Below are 7,756 nucleotides of genomic sequence, written 5' to 3'. Positions count from 1 at the left end.
CAATGAAAATAATCAACTTTTGCATATGTTTCCAATATTCAGTCAGCTTATATCCATAATTCTGCATGACAGATGTGCTTGCTCCCCCTTCTTTCTTGTTAGCAGAATGCTGATTTTGTTTCAGGAGCCACCTCTGCCCCAGTGGCTCAGTCTTTGATCCTGATTGGTCTAAGGCTCTCAAGGTGGTTCCATTCAGCTTGCTCGTAGTTCATTTAGGTGCGGATCCGTGCTACCATTATGGTCAGTGTGATATTGATGGGATCCAGCTGAGGAGTTCTGGGGAAACATCTTGCAGGATCTTAAAAAGATAAACAATGAGGCCCTGGCCGGTTGGCTCAGCGGCAGAGCATCGACCTGGCATGCGGGGGACCCGGGTTCGATTCCCGGCCAGGGCACACAGGAGAAGCGCCCATTTGCTTCTCCACCCCACTCCCTCCTTCCTCTCTGTCTCTCTCTTCCCCTCCCGCAGCCAAGGCTCCATTGGAGCAAAGATGGCCTGGGCGCTGGGGATGGCTCCTTGGCCTCTGCCCCAGGCACTAGAGTGGCTCTGGTCGCGGCAGAGCGACACCCCGGAGGGGCAGAGTATCGCCCCCTGGTGGGCAGAGCGTCGCCCCTGGTGGGCGTGCCGGGTGGATCCCGGTGGGGCGCATGTGGGAGTCTGTCTGACTGTCTCTCCCTGTTTCCAGCTTCAGAAAAATACAAAAAAAAAAAAGATAAACAATGAGGAATGGTGTTATTGCCACCGGATGTTGTTAAATTAAACTAGGATGCTTAGCACTTCTGCAGCCATCTTGTGATAGGAGCAACATCAACCTGAAATTGAAGCTGACACTCTAATGATGAAAAGCTTTTTTCTATTTATTTAAAAAAAAAATTTACTGAAGATCTGAAAAACAATTCTTAAAAGGTTGGCTTTTCCAGAAGCTGTAGCTACACAATGCATTGCATCTATCATGTTAAAACATGCATTAGAACCCTGGCAGATTAGCTTGTTTGGTTAGAGTGTCACCCTGAAACACAGAACTTGCCAGTTTGATCCACAGTCTGTGCACATACAGGAGATCAATGTTTCTGTCTCTCTCTCTCCCTCTCTCTTCAAAATCAATAAATAAAAAATTAAAAACAACAACAAAAAATGTGCACTAGACACAAATACAAAAGCCATAAAAAGGTACTACTCTTCAACAATCTGAGCAAAGATAAAATGCCTAAGTAACAATGTGGATGGCTTGCAAAGGATAAGCTCTTTACTTTAAGCACTAATAGTAATAATAATAATGATAATAATAGAAGAGTACAGATGGATAAGTGTAATCAGCTATATGCACTAAACTGAACCTTTGGCACTAAAAATCAGAGCATTTTGTTATATAGCATTAACATATATTATAAAATTACATAGTGTCAAAGGAATAGAGTCACCAGCATTCAAAAGCAGCTTTGTCAAGTAAACAATAAAACACTTTATAGTATGTCTCTCTGTTGTCCATCAATGCACTGGTAGCAACTTTGAAATTGAAATTAAAAAGAAGGAAAGAAAAAGGAGCTGGGACCTCTTATTTTCTAGGTTTAAAAATCAAACAGGAAACGAACATCAATTCTGTGACACATTAACATTTTCAAAGTATATCATCTGTACAAGAGAAAGATTAATAACAGAAATGTGTTACAGAGATCCAAACATCCAGTTCATTATCACTGGCACTAGACAAAGTTGCAGAATTCTTTGCCAGGCATTTTAGGAAATCATGAAGTTAATTCAGTAATAAAGCAAGGCTCTTCTCATTCAGAGGTGGATAGGCCAACATCACTTCAATTTGTACAAATAATCTCAGTAGATGGGGCACTTCACACACCTGGGACATGATGCGTCAGGGTGATCTGCGAGGATTTCAGCATGTTGCAAGCTCTCCAATTGCAGAGTAACTGTGTGTCCAACATTACACTGAAGTACTCTTTTACCTCCATCACAACTTCATTAAAAGAAAGCTCCTTATTATCTTATCTGTCTTTCCCTCGAGTCAGCAGGAAGAGAAAAGATCGTTTCTGCCCGGTAAAGTCCCACTCATCAACAAGCCATGGTTTGAGTTCTTTAGGAATCTTCATCTTGAACTCTGTTCATGAATGTTTCCTAAAATTTTTTGACACACAGAGAGAGAGAGAGAGAGAGAGAGAAAGAGAGAGACAGATAGGGACAGACAGACAGGAAGGGAGAGAGATGAGAAGCATCAATTCTTCGTTGCAGCACCTTAGTTGTTCATTGATTGTTTTCTCATATGTGCCTTGACTGGGGGGTTACAGCTGAGCCAGTGACCCCTTGCTCAAGCCAGCAACCTTGGGTTTGAAGCCAGCGACTTTTAGCCTCAAGCCAGTGACCATCGGGTCATGTCTATGATCCCACACTCAAGCCAGTGACCCCATGCTCAAAGCAGCTACCTTGGGGTTTCAAACCTGGGTCCTCTGCATCCCAGTCCAACGCTTTATCCACTGCACCACCGCCTGGTCAGGTGTTTTCTCACTTTCAACAGCAGGATCTACTCAGTTATTTCTTGTGAGGAGGGTATCTCACTGGTACTGTCACCATCTCCATTTCCAGGTGTTTTCTGTTCATTCTTTTTTGTCTTTCTCTCCACCACTTATCTGTTGCAGACCAGATGTCTTCTTTCCGGGGCAGCCCCTCTCATCGACCCCTCTGCATGTTGCTCCTGATCGGCTTTTTGATGTTCTCACTGTTTCTGCAGATTAGTGTCCACATATTTGAGTACTCTGCTTTCTGGAACCCATTCATCCCAATTATTATTCCAACCACTGTAGTGTGTACAGTATTTCACTTGTTTGTCTTTGATGGCAACCTTTACACGCTTTGCTTCATAAAGAAGAGGCCCATGAAAACACAGCTGTCACTCACCCTCCTGGAATTGAGGTTTCAGGTCCTGCTTCGGCGCCATTTCCAAGGATTCACTGCCACTGCCCCCTTCTCCTGCCACCCCAGTGACCCCCAGCCCCCCGCCACTTGCCACCCCACCCAGATGCGTGTGACGCACCGTGGGCAGCACCAGCTCTACATCCTGGGAGCAATTTGCTGGCGCCCAAACACCTCACTGCCTGGATTGTTGATGATGTCTTTTAGTAACTAAACTAACCAACTCTGGAGCTGCCCAACCTGTGCACTTTTTTATATAGGATAATAAACCCATCATAGGTTTGGGTCAGTTGAATCAGGGTCTCTGTTATTTGAAGTTGCAAGTGTCCTGATTACAGCAAGTCAAATTAAGTGATTTACCTGGGGATACAATTTACATTTAATTTCTCTTGGGAGCAAACCAGAAAGGTATGCTTAAAATCAGAAGTTCCATGGGAACTTTATTTAGATTTTTCTATGACTTCTGTGGTCAAAATAATATTATCTTCTTTAAAAATGTTGCAACCTGACCCGATCTGTTCCACGCCACAGAACTTCGGAGTCCGGGAGTCATCTCTAAAGTAGAATAGACCTAGAATTGTTTCCTGAGGAGGCTTTGCTTCTCCCACCTCAGAGTGGGAAGCCATCTGTCTGGACCACCATCCTGATCATGCTCTTTAATTTCAGTAAGAGGATCAAAATTTTATTCTCGGCTCTATTGATTGCCAAAGCATTTGGATCTGGTATTCATTAGGAGCTCTGACTCCTCCACTCCAAGTTTTTGCTAAATATTACAACTTTCAACTTTGTGGTCTAAGATTTATCCAAAGCTCAGTTATAAGAATGTTGCCAAAAGGCACATAATTCATTGTTCTACTGGAGATGAGAAACTTTGCCCTCGGCTCAAGCAGACCGCGCAGCAACCGTGGCGGCACCGCTGTGCCTCCTTCCCTCTCCCCAGTCGCTTGTCAGCTGTAACATTACATTTGTTGTTACATTTTCAATTGAAGAATATTAAAGAAACCACCATCTAAATTCCATATTATACTGAAACAATGGCCCAGAATCCGAGTGGAGCCCTAGTCAAAGGAACATAATCTAGCAAGTTAAAAGTAACTTCAAAATAATGCAAGTTCTTAACTCGTGGTTTTTTTTTATTTATTTAAAAACATTTTTTACTTATTTATTTTAGAGAGGGGAGAGAGAGAGAGAGAGAAAGAAAGAAAGAGAAGGGGGGAGGGGTAGGAAGCATCAACTCCCATATGTGCCTTGACCAGGCAAGCCCAGGGTTTCGAACCAGCGAATTCAGTATTCTTGGTTGACACTTTATCGGCTGCGCCGCCACAGGTGAGGCTTAACTTGTGTTTTTTAAACATAGCAAAGGCAATACACAGTTCACAGCAATATTTTTAAAAATCTCATCTATAAATACATGATCTTGATTGTGGTGATGATTTCATGGGTGTCTACATATATCAAAACTATCAAATAGTACACTTTAAATATGTGGAGTTTATTGTATGTATGAAATATAGTATAACTCAATAAAGTTGTAAAAAGTAATAAATAAAGCAGAAAGAAACATCAGCTGTGTTCCACCCCCATACTCTACAGTTTCCACAGAGCCTCTCAATTCCTAAATCACCAGGAACGTTCCTGACTAGTCCTACCCATTGTCCTTCACCATCTCACTCTCTTTCCTATCAGTTCTTCAACAGGAACTTCAGAAAGAATGGTCTACCAAAAAGCAGGGCCCAGTATAGAAAACAGGGGAGGAGGAAAACAACTCGTCGGCCAAAGCCAGAATCATCTCTGAGGTGAGGTGGAGACATGGAAAGGAGAGGCTAGGAACACACAGCTTTTGCAGCCCTCACAAAGAAATGTCTTTACCATTAAATGTACCATTAGGACCATTAGGACAATCTCAACTGTGCAGAGCATGGATCTCTTCTCGGAGTTTTCTTAAGAAAGTAGGTATTCATATATATTGACATAGAAACCAATTTCAAGTTGGCCATTTCTTGAGACTTCTTGTTTGGTTTGGTTTCTAATAAAACAATGCTAATGAACACATGTGAGGGGACTCTCTCTTAACCTGCAACTCCAAGGGGATCAAGTCTTAAGTTTGGCCTCTGTTCTAACAATTCAAGATCTCCGTCTAGCCATCAGAGAGGAAACTGCTCTCAGCTCACACGTGCAATAACGAGTTAGTCTAGTGCACAGCTAGGGTGCAGCAATACAAGTCTCGCTTGGCAGCCCCCACACTTATCCGTGATGAAACAGTCTCTGAAAGATGCCAACACCCAGGGGAAAAAAAATCTCCAACAATTAACAAAGATTTCAAAATAAAACCGTGCCTGATTAGTATTTTCCAAGTGTATGAAGGAGATACATAATCAACCGCAATGTTCCTTAAAACCGTTTTGTTCGCACTGGGCTTCACTCATGCCTCGCGGCTCCTCTTAGCCAGCCTCTCCTCCCAAAACTCTTTCAAGTGTTCTCTCCAAGTGTCCTCTCTCAACCTTAGTTCACACATATCTTGGCTTTCCATTCCTCTTTCTTTCCTCTCAATTATTGAGCAACAAAATCCAGGGGTAAAAAAACAGTCTGCAAAGGCAACACTGCCTTTAAACAGTTGAAGGAGGAGAAAAAAACTGAGTGAGCGAAGCCAAAATACTCTCTAAGGAGCAGGGGAGAGGGAAAGGCTGGGTGCGTTCATATATATATTAATCCATTTGATCCATTTATATCCCTGGCGGGAATAGACAGGAAAATTACATCATCTTTTGCATCGTTGTGTCCTTTTTCTATGAACAACAGGAAAATATTCAAGTGTCAGTATCATGAAAAGCTGTGCTCCTACTAAACAGCAGATTCACTTTCAGGGATACTGGGAACCCTCTACTGGAAGTGCTCCTGGACCTGCACAGGTCATTAAGAAGTTTGGAGCCAAATGCACACTATCACCCTGGTAACATTTAGTGTACTGTCTATAGAGTACAACCCTATGTGCTAATAGCACATCTGGATTTGATATTTCCTGTGCTTATTTTTCTCATCTACCAGTTCCCTCATCTACTTATATTGTACGTAGTTTTATAAATGGTTTTAGAACTTTGTGGAATGAGGTGATGTAGTGAATGAATGAATGAAAGAAAGTTAAGTCCTTATAGCTTTCCTTCTCTTCTTTTACAAGGTTACACTTGCTTTTTTCTTTCTTTTCTTTTCTTTTTTTTACTTCAGTTCCACCATAGTACCAACTCATTTCTGTCTGAAATTTTCTTCATCCCAGTGACCCAGGATCAAAGCTGGATGTCATCTCTGGCTGCTCCTTTTCCTTGTCTCTTAGGTGATCGCAAGTTGTCAGTTCTCACTTCATTGCGGCCACAGATCTGTTTCTTCCTCTCTCCTCTCAGGGATAGATAGCCCTCATCACCGCGTGCCTATACAACTGCAATATTTTCCTAAATTCCTTGACCGCAGACCTTCTCCACCCTAACGCATCTGACAGCTTCGTCTGATGCATAGAAATGTTGTTGGTCTTTCCTAAATTTAAACTCCAAATTCAAATTAAAATTCTTTTACATCTAAAATATCTTTGAGGTTTTCCAGGTGGTCCCTGAGTAACCAAACAACATTTATACCTTTACCTTATGAAAGGAGTGATACTAAAATAATAAGGTATGTTTCATGTTCTTCATATTTTAATTAGCTGTACCAATGATACGAGTGACTGAAAGAATTGTGTCAATGCCCACTTTTTGAATCCAGATGTCAAATGAGACTTTTCCTTTCTTAAGCAAAAACTAGACTAACTCTACTGTGGATGTTATGATTTATGCTAACCCCTTCTCCCTATCTGCATTAAGGGCAAGGTTATATTTTAATGGTACTTATTCAACACCAGGAGCTTCTCATAAGCCCACTGCTTATGTTTCTCTCAACCCCTCATCTAAAGTTTATTCACCTTGTTTATCTGCTGTAGGCAGCCCAACAATAGCCAACCCTTTAGGTCAGTTGATTATCATCAGAAACTCTTCATGCTGTATGCTTTCCACATGCTGATTATGTGCTGCTCTGATCTGGACCCAGTAATCCTACCTTCTCTTCCTAATATAAACAAAACTTATGACATAAGAGCTGCTGTAAATGTACCCTGTTATGATTTGACTGATGCTCAATGCTGATTACAATCTTTTTAATTTAATTTAATTTTTATTCAGTGAGAAAAGGGAAGGCACAGAGACAGACTCCCACATGTCCCCCAACTGGGATCTACCCAGATAGCCCACTAGCGGGTGATGCTCTGCCCATCTGGGGCATTGCTCCATTGTTCAGCAACCGAGCTCTCCTTAGTGCCTGAGGAGGAGGCCATGGAGCCATCCTTAATGCCTCGGGCCAATTTGCTCCAATCGAGCCATGGCTGCAGGAGGGGACAAGAGAGAGAGAGAAGCGAGAAGGGGAGGGATGGAGAAGGAGATGATCACTTCTCCTGTGTGCCCTGACCAGGAATCAAACCCTGTATATCCACATGCCAGGCTGACGCTCTACCACTGAGCCAACCAGCCAGGGCCTGACAACAATCTTAATATTATATTATTTGATAATTACTCACATATTAATAATAGTCTATATATATTTTGTGCTGTATTTAAATATTCTGTTACCAATAGCTTATTCCCCTCAGATAGTTCTGACATGAGTCCTCCTCAATTAAGACAGGTCTAAGAAATGTTGTTAATGTTGTATTTTTGTTTGTGATTTTGACATATTTTTAAAATGGGTTTTTCTAGCTTCTTTGGACATTCCAATCAAATTTTTAAAAAGGAAATTAATGTCTATTGGAATAATCCA

The 7,756-nt window shown here is 41.8% G+C and overlaps 1 pseudogene; it reads right to left on the bottom strand.

The window, feature by feature from the left end:
- Positions 1-1,649: 1,649 nt before the first annotated feature.
- Positions 1,650-2,948, bottom strand: LOC136377061 (mortality factor 4-like protein 1 pseudogene; annotated as a pseudogene).
- Between the last annotated feature and the right edge of the window lie 4,808 nt (positions 2,949-7,756).

This window comes from Saccopteryx leptura, chromosome 6 (assembly GCF_036850995.1).
Source record: "Saccopteryx leptura isolate mSacLep1 chromosome 6, mSacLep1_pri_phased_curated, whole genome shotgun sequence".
Taxonomy (NCBI): Eukaryota; Metazoa; Chordata; class Mammalia; order Chiroptera; family Emballonuridae; genus Saccopteryx; species Saccopteryx leptura.
This window is presented reverse-complemented; position numbering and strand designations above follow the sequence as displayed.